The sequence below is a fragment of the Anguilla anguilla genome, chromosome 5 (assembly GCF_013347855.1).
Source record: "Anguilla anguilla isolate fAngAng1 chromosome 5, fAngAng1.pri, whole genome shotgun sequence".
Classification (NCBI taxonomy): domain Eukaryota; kingdom Metazoa; phylum Chordata; class Actinopteri; order Anguilliformes; family Anguillidae; genus Anguilla; species Anguilla anguilla.
In genome coordinates this window covers 35,839,584-35,854,693 of record NC_049205.1, presented here as the reverse complement: position 1 = coordinate 35,854,693, position 15,110 = coordinate 35,839,584, and the positions used below count along the sequence as shown (strand labels likewise).

The 15,110-nt window shown below is 46.7% G+C and overlaps 1 protein-coding gene across 1 annotated transcript in view; it reads right to left on the bottom strand.

Moving 5' to 3' along the window:
• Nucleotides 1-14,604, bottom strand: part of dagla (diacylglycerol lipase, alpha) — a 47,850-nt gene extending 33,246 nt beyond the window's left edge. The window contains exon 1 of the mRNA XM_035418542.1: nucleotides 13,688-14,604. The gene's annotated coding sequence lies outside the window, so the exon portion shown is untranslated. The remainder of the gene's footprint in view (nucleotides 1-13,687) is intronic.
• Nucleotides 14,605-15,110: the final 506 nt, after the last annotated feature.

Sequence of the window (15,110 nt, the reverse complement as noted above, 5' to 3'; positions counted from 1 at the left end):
ATGCTTTTTTTCCGACACTGTTTGACTTGGAGGCGTAGGCTTTGGCCAAGATAAGTCTCAGTATACTTAACCAGTAGCACTAAATGTTAAGTCCTGTATTTTATTTATGATAACATTTGCTGTTGTCTGACCCAAAACTGCTTGAGTGATTGGTAGCTAGTCTGAGATAACTGGCTGACTAACAGAAACCAGCCTTCCTTAGTATTTCTACCTATTTGGTTGGTTTAGCTGCCTATCCCTGATGTTAAGCTATATTACATTATCCGGAGAGCTCAATATTACTCACTCAGAAAGACAAGTGGGTACTGTAGCTAGGTAGCCACTTAGCATGCACTTAGCACACTTACATGTTGCATCCTCTGTAGATGTAGTTGCCAATTCAGCAGTTACAGTATGTCTATGATCCTTGTATTTGTATTGTTTTCTTAGATTTTTAATGAAAATATAATTAATTGGGTAGCTATACATGCAGAGAGATCTTTTCAGTGAAATCTTGACAGTTTTACAAACATCCCACAAATTAACTTGACAGCAAAACAAAGCTTTGACAGAAATAACAAAACACCCCTCTACAACAAAACAGCTCTATAAGAACATGAAACATGTCTTCCAAAATGGAAGCTCACCAACTTCTGTCTAAAATTTCCTGAGGCTTTTTCAGGTCACTGATGGAATGATTAATGGTAGTGTTACTCAGAAGAAAGAAAAAAAAACTGTAGCCTCCAGCCTCTAAATACACTATATTACCAAAATTATCTGGACACCCCTTGGTCTGGCTGTCTTTCATGGTTTGGGCTAGGCTCATTATTTACAGTGAAGGCAAATCTTAATGCTTGAGCATACAATCACATTCTAGATGAGTCTGTGCTTCCCCAGCAGTTTGGGGAACACCCTTTCCTGTTCCAGCATGACAATGCCCCCAGGCAAGGTCCATATAGAAATTATTTTGTTGAGAGTGATGTGGAAGAACTTGACTGGCCTGTACAGAGCCCTGATCTCAAACCCATCCAACACCTTTGCAATCAATTGAAAAGCCAACAGTGAGCCAGGCATAATCGCCAATCGGTGCCCAACCTCACTAATGCTCTTCTGGCTGAATGGAAGCAAATTGCTGCATCAATGCTCCAACGTCTAGTATAAAGCCTTCCCAGAAGAGAGGTTGTTATAGCAGCAAAGGGAGGACCAACTCCATATCAATGTCCATAATTTTGGATGAGATGTTAGATGTCAGGTGTTCACATACTTTTGGCCATATAGTGTATCAGTAAGCAACAAAAGGCAACCCATGCTATGAAGCGTGCATGCAGGATGAGTATTTGAAAATGAGGGACGGAGTGTGGCACAGTGGGTAAGGAACTGCGCTCGTAACCGAAAGGTCGTAGGTTCGAATCCCGGGTAAGGACACTGCCGTTGTACCCTTGAGCAAGGTACTTAACCTGCGTTGCTTCAGTATATATCCAGCTGTATAAATGGATACAATGTAAAGTGCTATGTAAAAAGTTGTGTAAGTCGCTCTGGATAAGAGCGTCTGCTAAATGCCTATAATGTAATGTAATGTAAAAAAATGGGATTTTTTTTCCCCCCTCAACATCGTGCTGGGACACAAACCCTGGTAAGAAAGGGTTACTGCGGCACTGACTGTGCATAAATGCAGATTAACACTGAAAAAGACCCGCCTGTTCGCCAGTCACCGGGACCAGCGGTTTGCGACTCGATATTTCGTTGCCTCGTTCGGGCGACCGGGCCGGTACAGCATTTTGACGATGATCGTGTCTGGCGGCGAACAGACTGATACTGGGCGAAACCGCTGTTCCTGGTATTTATTCCCATTACGTAACCGTCGCTGAAATTTTGAAAAAGAAGTCAGCGGTGCCCTCATTAACATCAACAAGTTTAAGCGAAGAACCTAAATTATTTCATGCGAGCACTGAAGAGAGTATATACTGTTATCCTTTGGTTTCTTATTCTCTCTTTTTCAAGAAGAAGAGATGTTACATAAGCCAAACCATCTTTTTCCCTTTCCCTCCCTCCCGCTCTCTCTTTTCTTTTCATTCTGATTTCTACATCGATTCCCAAACGTACGTCAAACATGAACAAAAACATAATAGCACAATGTCAGGAGTCGGCGAACGTGCAACGTCCTGGAAAAAAAAGCACGCGACCATTTCATAAGCTGATAAAACCTGATCCCTCCCCTTCCTTCTCTGTCCCTATAAATCTTTTCTCTCTCGCTCTCTCTCATGACCTACAAAATGCGAATTATCTCATCCTCTCTCACAACATCCAACACCTTCCCCCCTCCTCCCTCCCTGTCAATTTTTCATAGCGCACATCATCCTCCGTTCTATGTTAATTCAACTGCACTTACTGCAGTCACAGCTGAGGCTGCTTCACAGTGTCACTCCTTGGCTAATAATCCTGTACCGCAACTATGACTAGTGCCACAGCTACCAGCACTAGCTCAGTTCTGCTGAACTACTGATATTACTAGATCATTAACCCTCCACACCCAGGTTGCAAGCAAGTAGTGCTGTGAAATGTTTGTTGTTTCAAACAAACATTCCTTAAAAATCACTACACGTTTTAGCCACCAATAGTCAATCATGTGATTTTTGACTATTAAAGGGGAACTTCTGCCAAAAAACAGTATTTCATATGTTGATCAAGAATAGCTTATCAATCTTATGTCTAATGCGCACAATACTGTAACCCACACCAAAAAAAATGGAACCCAGTATGATGTCACTCAGGCAAAAAGACTCCCATTTGCTGCACTGTCAAGAACAGAAGATTTAGTGGAGGTGGCAGCTTAGATTAAACTACAAGACTCCAAACCATCAGAAAGCCTATGTCTTAAATATTGTGATTTCCATATCAGAAATAGAGAAAATAATTGATCTGTCGCCAATACACACCATTCAATTAAGACACTTAAACGATAAGCGGAGGACAAGTGACAAGCCAATGATAATGCGGCTCCAAATGGTCTTCCGCAGACGCGGATCAAGTAGCCTAATTGGTTCTGATACGTGAAATACAGACAACGAAGGGCAGAAGAGAATATACCAAATTAAGATTTCTGGGTGGAGACAGACAGAATGTCACGAGTCACAGGGGGGTGGAGTTGCCTTTCAAATCCAGCAGTCACATTCCTGCCGTCCTAATACAGGGTCAACAAAGGAGGACAAATTTCATTCTCGTCTTTGCCGCGCCCTCCAATCTACCCGTTGAATAACTCACAGGTATTCAAACATTTCTGCTCGGTTCAGTTTCAGAAAGGAGGTACTTAAGTCATGTAAAATAATTTTTTTCTCAGAGCAAATGCTACTTCTGCATGTACCTGTGTCAGCTGTGGCGAATATGACGACGATGAGCCATGGGGTAATCTGATAACTTCTCATGAGAAGCTCGTGTAGGCCTATGGATGAACGTGTGAATGCTGGTGCCTTCGGCTGCACAGTAAATAACAGCCGTGTCACCTAAGCAGTCAACCGGAAAGATGTGCAATGCATAAGAAGCCTCTGCAAATGTTCAGACTCAAGGACAAGCCGGTATGTTCACCACAGTAACCAGAATTATAATGAAAAGTTTTAGTTAAAAAAGTCTCAACTATCAAACAGTCCACTGATAGTTAGGTCTATAAGCCAATTAATATCAATTACTGAATGAAAAACACTTTCCTAATACCAAATGAAACTCTCCCATCTAAATATAGCCTGCCATGCCAACAGAAGCTTTTGGTTTGGCAATGGCCACATCTTAATGCACAATAATCGAATCAGCCAGCAAAACCCAACAGTGGTCATCACGTAACGCAATTTGACTTCAGGCCTCGTTTCCTGAGAAGGGAACAGGCTCGTTTTTTTCGAAGGCGGTAGAGGTCACGACGCCGCCGCGTGCTCCATTGTGAAGAGGCGGAATGGCGGTGCATCTTGATTTATTAGCACATGTGAAGGTTTGTTAACAATGTCACGTAGTCCCCCCGTGCATGCGCGCGCCACGCGCGCCCCAAAGCACTCTGGGTAATGGGACTACGGTCCCCGAGCCTGAGGGTGAAAGACGCAATGTCTCAGCGTGAAAGAACGACGTCAAAAATCTGCTCGCAGTCAGACAGGTATGCGGACACACACACACAAAGGACAGAGGCCTTCCGAGCCAATCCGAGCCTCATCAGCAGGTCACTAAAAGCAAGTTCGGTTTACAGCGCAGTGCTTAAATATTTTGACACTGACAAGATTTTTTTGTTTTGGATATGTTCCAGCATACTGGATTTGAAACGAAACAATGAAAATGAGGTTCAAGCAAGCTTTAATTTGGGGGTATTCACACCCCTTTTTATACAGTCCCCCCATTTTAGGAGAGCAGAAGCAATCGGACAAATGAACATAATCAGAATAAATCTGTCACATTCAGTACTTAGTTGCGAATTATTTGCACTTGATGACTGCCTAAAGTCTACAACCCATTGTCAGCAAGCAGCAAGGTGAGGATTAGGCCTAATTGTTTAATTTTTTGAACCCAGCAGTTTTAACCATTAACACTCTCGTTGATGTCCAGCACTCTGAATACCGAACATAAGTGCAACAGTTAAAACACCTCACTTTCCCAACAGGTAAAATATTTTTATATGATTTAATTTTGGTAATTATTATCAAAGATATGAATTATCAATCAAATCACCAAATTCGTTGATAGGTAGTGCATACAGTTTGGGACAAGCTTTATCAACATGTACAACTCACAACCAGGTGAAAATTAAGAAATGTATTAAGTTACAACAAATATTCACGTCTAATCTAATGACAAGGCTCAACTACCTTAAAACAATTAACAAAGTTTACAGACATGGACAGTCACACAAGAAATTAATGAGAGAAGATACCAAACCACAGCTTTTGTCTCAAAGTAGGCTAATCCATAATACAGAAACCAAAAGACAGCAGAATAGTCCAAAAGAACCAGAGATCTGAGAAATGTAGAATGGCATACCTAGATGCAGGACTCAGATGCACACTTCCAACTGTTACCAAACTACTTCCTCCAAGTTGCCTAAACTTAACCAACTGACCAAAAAAAGCAGCATAATTGATGTGGTAAATAAAAGAGGAGGGGGAAGGGGCATGGACATCCTCTCTGACACACACACACACACACACACAGATTCATACCTCAGATAGAGCAGGGACTGGGGGGTTACTATCTTATCTCCAGGTTATGCTGGCTGAGCACTTTGAAGATTCCGATGGCTGAGAAAGGCCAAACGGTGAATTACATGTCTGAGACCATAAACATCACCTGTACTGCAGCCATCTTCAGTTCCTGTTTGTTTCCGGGGCTTTTTGCCTTCAGTCTTATCTTCAGCAAGTGAAGCACATGGCCAGCCAAGACCAGTCAACTTTCTGGCCCGACAAAACTACTCGGCTGTTTTAGCAGTATGCTTGGATTCATTGTCCTGCTGCAAGGTGAAGCACCATCCAATAGGTTTTGGGGCATTTGGTTGGATCTGAGCAGATCTGTATGCTTCAGAATTTATCCCGCTGCCACCGTCAGCGGTCACATCATCAGTGAGTAAAAGTGAGCCAGTTCCAGTGGCAGTCACACATGCCCAAACCATAGCACTACTTCCACGCTTCAAAGATGAGGTGGTATGCTTTTGGTCATGAGCAGTTCCTTTCTTTCTGTACACTTTCCTCTTTCCGTCACTTTGGTACAGGACAATACAAGTCCCAGCTTTCCATACAGTACGACTTTGTTATTTTGTTGCAAACTCTCCCCTGGGCATTCTGTTGGTTTGCATGTTGCGATGAACCCTCTGAGGTCACGCTGGTGTAGTCTTCTCTTCATGGTAGGCTTTGAAACACCCCTGCCTACATCCTGAGGAGTGTTCTTAATCTGTCTGATGGATGAAAGGGGGTTTTTCTTTGCAACTGAAAGCATTCTTCGGTCATCCACTACAGTGGTCTTCTGTGGGTTCCCAGGGCATTTGATATTGCTGAGCTTACCAATATGTTCGTCCTTCGTAACAATGTACCAAACTGTTGATTTTGACACACAACCATTGGCTATGTCTCTGATTGATTTATTCAGATTTCATCATGACCTGCTTTTACTGGCATTGACACTTCTTAATCATGTTGAGTGACAATGGCAACAGACTCCAAATGCAAATTCCACACCTAGAATCAATTATAGAACTTGTGCATGAACTAATGATGCAAAAGTACACTGCTGGCCAAGAAACAGCTGATCAGCCAAATGCCCAATTACTTTTGATGTATAAAATGGGTTGTAAATCCAACACGGATCACCAGATATGGATGTAAATACCTTCAAATTACAATTGTGAGTCTGCACTGTAACCTCACATTCAGTGTATCATTTCAAATCCAATGTGCTGGAGGCAAAACAACAAAAATTGTCTCTGCCCCACTAACTTACAACTGGCTTTTCTTGCACATAGCCACAGCGTTTGGTCACTATCCCAAACACATGCCTGATAAAGGTTTTTCTGTAGTGAATATCCACGTGTGTGTGTGTGTGTGTGTGTGTTTGCATGCGTGTGTGTGTGCATGTCTGTACATGCGTGTGTCGGTGTGTGTCTGTGTGCGTGTGTGTGTGTGCGCGTGTCTGTGTGCTTGTGCATGTGTGTGTGCGTGTGTGTCTGTGCGCGCGTGTGTGTCTGTGCGCGCATGTGTGTGTCTGTGCGTGTGTGTGTGTGTGTGTGTCTCTGCGTGTGTGTCTGTGTGCTTGTGCATGTGCATGTGTGTGTGTGTGTGTCTGTGCGCGCGCGTGTGTGTGTCTGCGCGCGCGTGCTTGTCAGCGCCCCTGCAGCCGTGCGGAATGCGGCCGCCCTGCCCAGGCATTACAATGCAGGGAGTGCACCGGCGGGCAGGAAACGTTGCCTGTTGATTGGTGGCCGTTGTGCTCCGGGTGTTTTCCTCACACTGACTGTGAAAGGCTTCCCCACCCCCAACCGCTCGGGACAGAGAAGCAGCGGTGTGGGCGGGGACGGTGGCGGAGAATGCGCGGAAGCAGAGGCGGTTCAAGGGGTCTCTCTTAACTGCACATCTCCAACAACAGCTCCCAGTATCGCATTGCAGAACATTAGCCTTCGTTTGCGGAATGGGAATTGTTTTTTAATCTAGCTTCGGTTGCTTTCTGAAAACAAACGAGCGCTGCATACTCTGAATGTTTGGCTGCGTTTCGTTCGACGCGGTCCGCTTCGGGCATGTGTTTTTCGGCACGGTTGTCCAAGCGTCCGTTGCTGGGAAGCAGTGAATGGTTTGCTGTGTACTGGAGTATCATCCGATTATTTCCTGATCTCTTTACCGTAAATTCAATCAAATGAAGTGTAACAACATCAACTGAGATTCTTTTCCGGCAAAAAAAAGGCTACAGAGTTCCTTCTAGGTAAACCACCACACTTCTTGCGCCAAACAGACTTGGGAAAAATACGTATTCAAAACTCTCTAGACTCTACAACACAGTAATGTGCGGAAGTTTTGGTGCTGTCTGAAGGTGTAAAGCATTTCAAATAATTACTCGAGCCAGGTCCAGTTGGTCGAAAGCCCCAGGAAAGCTCAAGGCAGGTCATTAAATCTTCATTTGGTGTGAGCCCTTATGTTTTTACCTTTCAGCTGACCCAGGAGAATGTCAACAGAACGTGACATGAATCGTTATTGGGTCCTATGAAAGAGCGTGTCGGTCGATGCATGTCAAGCTCCTCTGTGGGTCCACAAGGCAAGGAAACACTGAAGTTGTTCAGTAAACAGTTTCCTGTAGCGTATATTGTGAAGTTTGCATTTTACGTTCAGAACCGCCTGCAAAACAGGGAAACTGGAAGGGGCATTTGTCTGGAAAAAGGCCTCTTGGCTTGGAAAGGGGTTCCCTCTTGATTTCGCAGGATGATCTCCTCCCAACATTACACCAGGAGCCCAAAGGCCACCGTCATCATGAGCGAGAGGACGTGACTCTCCCCCCAGCTCTCCTAGAGCACCACGCCCCACCACCGCCGACGTGTGGAATGGCCTTCATTGGAGGACAGTACCGACTGATCCCCCAGTGCTCCTTACACGGTTTCAGGGGAGCAGTGGCGACTAGGGAGGCACAACTGGCTCTATTCGAGGAAAGAAAAGTAGGGGGGGGGGACTACAGGAGTAAAAAAAAAAATGGCTGAGATGCACTACCGGTCTATACTTAGCACGTAAGTCTATTTTTAGAACTAATTACAACATTCCATTTTATCTCCGCGGCGTGCTATGACTAAAGCTTCAGTCTGGTACGGCGACACCTCCCAAACAGCATTAGCCTGTTCCATCGTCGCCATTCTACGACGCTAAACTCAAGACGTTCGCTACGAGCAGAGAGGGCGGACCCGCGAAATACGCTTACCGAAGGGGTGCGAGACCCAAAAAACCGAGCGAGCTTGGAGGGGCGACGCGGGCCCCCGTTCACAAAAGTAGCCTGTGGGTCTAGTTATTAGTCAACAAACTGCCCCGTCACCCAACGCCTGATTCAGCAGAGCCAAAGTCAGAAGGAAACGGCTGTTGAATCGCACGCGCTGTTCTGTGGGTGGGGAGTAGAACGCAAAAGAGGAAGTGACATGGGTGACCAATGAGGTTAAAGGTGGGTCGGTTTAGAGGAGTAAACAGAGCGGGGAGCGACGGGTGGGGTCGAGAGCCCTGGTAGGCGGAGGAAGGGGAACCGGATGAGGGGTGTTAATCTGCTCCGAATGAGATGAATGAGTCGCTGCGGATCGGTCTGTCGGTTCGTCCCTGAGGACCACTTCTAAGTTCTGGGCACACCCCCTGCCTCCAGCTCATACCGTGCTCTCCATCTGGACTGCTCTGCTACAAAACAGGCTGCCTTAATAAATGGGTTAAAGCGAATCAGGGCGGCAGTGTAGTATGAAGGGTAAGTAACTGGTCTTGAAACCTGAAGGCCACAAGTTTGATTCCTGGGTAGGACACAGTTGTTGTACCCTTGAGCAAGGTACTTAACCTGCATTGCTTCAGTATAGGCTATATCGAGCTGTATAAATGGATGCAAGGTACATGCTATGTAGAATGTTGTGTGAGTCACTCTGGATAAGAGCGACTGCTAAATACCAAAAAAAATCTTTCCTTTTCCGATCCTGTCCCACCTGTCCTTCAAGCCCGGTTATATTTAGGGCTCCATGCGACCAGGGCTCTCTCTCTCTCTCTCTCTCTCTCTCTCCCTCTCTCTCTCTCTCTCCCAGCGCAAACCGGCCCCGCGTTTCACCGGCCGCGCCCCCGTTCCTGACTGAACGACGCTCACGCGCAAAAGTCATTACCCGCGTCCATCTCCCGGCAGCCTATTTTAAATTATCAGAGGGGATCGCATTATGCCGCAGCCTGGCACTCGTTAAGAGCCGAATTAATCCGGCCTCCAAACGCGATGCTAAAGAAAGCACACCGTTTAATTCACAATCAAATCTTAATTAATTAACGAAGCATCTTGGCGTTTGCTTATTTATTTTTTTGACGACTGCAGGTGTTGAGCCGCTATCCCACGGGCAAGGGAGCAAACAAAGCCTGACGGATAAAACCGGTTTAAGGATCAGGGACTCGCATAGTTTAATTTTTAATACATAAATCTAGCGCCCAACGTGGTACTAGGACTTCTGAGGATATTTAATTCCTCTAAACCCTAATGTTGAATATGAATTCGTTATTTTGTCGTCGACCCTTAATGCCATTTCGGGAGACAACCGTGGTTCTCTTCGAGAACACGCGCACTTCAACGCTGAGACGGACAGCCTTAGCATTTTTATAGCACAGCCCATTAACGAATTAGGCTTCTAATCGCCGATTCAAACTGTTTGCGATGGGGCCCAACGGAAAAACCCTCCCGTACGAAATGCTTATCGGAATCCGCAGGCTCGACGCGTATAATCAGACCGCGCCGAATATGATTTTAACAACGGCACAAAGCCTTCGACATTTAGCCCCATCGGTTTCAGTGGACTGGGGTGGCGGTGGGGGGGTTTAAACTGGAAATGGCTCGATTGGTAACCGACCGTCTCGCAGTTTGGGAGTTTAACTGCTCGCGGTTCGCGGAGCGTCGGAGCGGAAGGACGGCGGAATCGAATGTCCGCTCGCATCGCCGCCGTTTCTCGCCATTAGCCGCGGTCACTGCCGCGCTTCCGTCGCCGAGGAAGGCCGCGGCGCAAGACGAACGACTCGAAAGTCAGCCGTGACCGCGCGGCTTTTCATATTTGGCCTTTTACGCCGAGCTGGGGGTAAGGTTTGTCCCAATGTGGTCTTCCAGCGCTGAAGTCTCACGGTCGCAAATAAACAAGAACGTAAACGGGAGTCAATGCGAAACCAAAGTAAAACCTCGGCTAAAGTTAGCACGCCTGGGGCTAATGCTTCGCATACGTTACAGTCACTCTGTGAAACAGCCGCATGTACACACCTGCACACTGCGCTCTCGCTGAGAAAATTTCTCATGGTGTGTGTGAGATAGAGGGGGTCACTTACCGAATCAGCTCGCATATGCACCCGCTCTCAAAATCGTGCACTGGATGTGTGCTCTCCGTGATCTGAAGCTAATTTTTTTTTTTTTTATTCTGAAGGGTGTTTATTTGCAGTGGAAGTGCGTCATTTGCGACAGATCTGCACCGCCGCAACAACGTGACCGGAGAAACATGGCAGCCCGCTGTCTAAACATGCGACTGTGTGCAGACAGCACAGTGCAAACTGTGTACGTACTGTGCACCCCTTGGAGACAGGGACTGTGTTGACTCTCGAGTGTGGAGCAGCCATTTGAGCACAACGCACTTGTTCTGTGGATGCCGACACACTCACACAGGCGTGCATGTACATCTACAGGCACATGCATGCAAACATACGCGTGCAAGCTCACACACACTCTCTCTCTCTCTCACACACACACACACACACACACACAGAAAAAGCCCACACGGCTGCTCTCTCTACAACAGAGAATGTGGAGGGAAAAGGTGAGGGGGGGAACGCGTAGGAGAGAGTGGGAGGAAGAGAGTGGGAGGAAGAAAGAGAGAGAGAGAGAGGCAGAGGGAGAAACAGAGAGAGAGAGAGAGAGAGAGAAGGCAGAGGAAGAGACTGAGAGTGAGCGAGGCAGAGAGAGATGGAGAGTGGGAGTGAGTAACGCACAGCTTTCAGGCTAAAAATGGGAAGTAAAAGGTGCCAGAACCAAAATGTGGACAGTGCAGATAAAGAGGGCTGGGGAGATGCAGAGAGAAGGAAGAGCGACATACTTTCACACACCCTTTCAAATTACGAGATGGAATTACATGGATGAGAAAGAGACGATAGATAGGGAGACAGACATTATATTTTTATGTAAATCGCTTCGTTTTCAAATTACAGAATGGTATAATTATTATTTCTGTTGTTGTTGCCGTTTGTCACCTTTGCTTTGGCCACACTGTGTGAGGGCATGCCAATAAATCACCTTGAAATTCTAATTTTAATTGACAGACAGATGGAGAGAGAGAGAGAGAGAAAGAGAGAAAAAGAGAGAGAGAGAGATAGCAAGAGAGAGGCAGAGAGATAGAGAGAGGGGGAGAGAGAGATAGAGAGAGGCAGAGAGAGGGGGAGAGAGATAGACAGAGACAGAGAGAGGATAGAGAGAGAGAGATAGCAAGAGAGAGAGGCAGAGAGATAGAGAGGGGGAGAGAGAACAGAGAGACAGATGCGAGAGAGAGAGAGAGGCAGTGAGATAGAGACAGAGAGAGAGACAGAGAGAGGGGGAGAGAGAGATATAGAGAGAGAGACAGAGAAAGAAAAAGAGAGAAAGAGAGACAGAGAGAGGGCATGGAAAACCAAGCGTCACACTGCCAGCAATGGTTAGTGTCGCTCGGAGGCCGCCTCATCTCTGCGAGCGCACAGCACGCCGCCCGTCTGCTCATCTCCGGACGCGATGCGTTCCGCTCGACCTGCACATCCCGGGAAAACTTTAACGGGACAGCAGCCTCAAAATTTCTTCAGTGGAGCCACCGGTGGCTAAAAAAAAGAAGCACAGAGCTCCCGGACAGCAGTGCTCTGGACACCCCACTCCCCCCCCACCCGACCCCCCCCCCCCCCTCACCTTTTCAATACGTCACGTGCGCGCGCTCGCTGTTTGCTGAGCAAACACCCTCGTCCAGAGAGGAACGGCTTGCCACGCTTGCGTTTCTCACGAATCTCCACAGGGAGCTACAGAGAGGGAATAACGTGCGACGGCTGGGCACCAAAGAGTGCTGAGGAACGCGTCTCTCCGGGGGAACGAAAATCCCCGACGGGGGGGTCCAAGGCCAAACGCATCCACGGAGGAGTGTTTGACGGCGTCTCGTCGATGGCAGTTATCTCCTACCATTTAATAAAAGCGTCCAACAGGAATCGCAATCTAGGCAACTGACAGAATCAGACATTAGTCCCGGTCGTGCCGAGAGAAGCTTCGTGTACAAAGCACTCCCTTAGCAGGGCAGGACAGTGTCAGGCACACAAGGCAGCCGGTAACATTGTTACCATCTTTGGCATGTCCACCTTGGCTAACAACTGAAGGGTTGTGAAGACGGATATTCTAACCGCAAGGCCGCAGAACCAATAAATGAACTCCCTCTGGAAATTCCATTAAGCATTAGGCCAAGCTACAAAGCATACTGAGATAAGACAGAGAGACAAGACTGGAGAATAAACACTAATACAGCTCTCTCTATTCTGGTAAAACATTTACAAAGAACCTGTGTTTTTTTTTTTTTTTTTTACCCTTTTCCCCGTTTGTGGTCTTCTACCAGTCTTCAGGCCAGCTCTGTGACCAGTCACCCTTCGTAACGTGCTGCCGTAACGTTTTTGTGAATGAGCCCCTCCACAACATAAAGATTCCCCTCAGGTTCTGTAGCGTACAGACGCAGATGCAGATGAGTACACTGGCTCCAGGGCACACAACTGTTACGGCACTCGAACAGAAAGCCCACAGCCGGGGCAAAACCTGCTGCTCAGCTCCCCAGCCAGTGTGGGAATGTGCGAGTTTGCGAGTCACCTGCCTGGGGACATCGAAGCACGCACACAGGTTGGGTGGGTTACCGTGCTCAGTTTGGTATAAGCAAATACATTCAGGCCACACAGAAGCAAACATTGAAAAGTGTGATCCCACAGCTGCTTGGCGGCTTTGAAGGGAAAGGAGGGAGAGTGAAGCTGAAAAATGCACACGCCCACAGTAGAGGAAAACAGTGTGCATTAACATTAATATCAGATCTTGTCTGCCAGAGTGCTGTAGCTACTAGCTGTATGGTTCCTGATATCTATTATTGATTGGGCTCTTATGCAATGGAGGAACTCTCCACACCGAGAGTAGCAAACAGAAGGACCAGGAGACTGTAGGGACGCGGTGTTCCTACTAAGAACGAAAACGAGCCAGCGGATCACAATAAGCACATGCAGCACTGAAGCCAATGCTTTTCCTGTACTGAAGGCAGCAATATTTTCTAGCTACAGGTCTACAGTGGACGGAAATGTGCTCAAGCACATCTTACACAGAGCCGCCCTACAACGAAAACTGACACACATCGATTTCCTCCCATATACAGCGTCGCCTATTCCCTTGAAACCAGTCGTCTAAAATCACGGGAAAACATACTGGACTGTCGGTCGTGGTCAAGTATTCTTACAGTGAGTGACCCCACAAACCCTGGCGTACTCACCTGTATTGCGTCGGAACCTTCCTGTGTCCCACTGCTCCGGTTCCGTTCTCTCTCCCATCGTCCACTTGTCCGCCCCCTATCCCATTCTCGAGCCGGCCCGAACTACGACTCTGCTTTCTAGGGAGTCAGCTCGATGTCGCTTCTGTCCTCCGCCTGTTCGATCTAGTTGACTCCGGGGCTTGGGAGCCGCTCAGTCTGGACCACAATTACGCTGTAATGTTAGCAATGGTATTCCAATACCTCCCCAATCAGTAGGCTAGCCAGGGAAGCTAGCATACAATTCAGGTCAAACAATTCTGAAGAGGGTCGTGGATCGCGGCTGTCCCAAATGTCCACCTCCAAAAAGCAGTGTTTTGTGTCCTTCCTGGTATTATTACACAGTCAATATCTTATTTCTAAAGTTCAATATATTACGCCATGTCTCAATTTTTCATGACAGACAAGTTTCAATATTTCGCTCCTGAAATCACGCTCTGTGCTCAGTGGTACTCAGAAATGTAACTATAAATTGGCTAGCTGGTTAACTATGAAATTAATAGCAAATTAAAAAAATGTTTTTCTCTTATTCAGGGGTGACATCATGTATAACATAGTTACAAAATAAGACTACTCCCGATTCTAACTCCGGCCGCTGGAACTGCAGCAGTTCCGATTGCTTCGCTGCCGTTCCCCCCTCCTCTCAGAGCTCTTTTCCAGAGGAGGGACGTCGTTATTCATGTACCCTACTCCGCAGCTGCAGGCTTCACCAACCGCAAATGACGGCTGGAAGCGGCGCGACATACGCCGTTGACGTCATCCCTGGCATCTCCCTCCAGTCCGCCTCAAATACGCTGTTAGCGTAACCCTCTGAAATTTCCTTAGTCCTGTGAAGCAAATTCAGGCAACCGAATTAGCACGGCTAACCTTGGTGAATAGAAAAAAATCTCGGAGAGGGTTGGTACAGCTGCGTCATTTCCTGATCTTCATAGACTCTAATTAGAAGGGTGTGTCTCAGCTCACAGTTCATATTTTCTATGAAAAACACAGTTGCACATACCGTGGCACGCACAAACCACAACATGCTGCTTAGGCACTGACACGCTAAGGGAAACACACATGAAGTAGCAAGCACGCGCATTTATTAATACCTCAACATAAAGAAGGACACTAAGAGCATTTGGAGCATGTCGTTTGTATGTTGGGGGTGGAGATGGGATTCGCATTCGCATCCGCATCAATATGAGCTCATCAATATACCACCCAGTAATCTGGAATATAGCATGAAGCAGTCGACTTCATGTAGTAACATTGCAGTGACATGATTTCACATCATGCTTTTCCTCTATATACAACCTATTCAAGGCAATAACCATAATATGGAAATATAATTAATTTGATGATTCTCACAGACCTTCAATATCATGTAGAAGCATATTCAGTAATA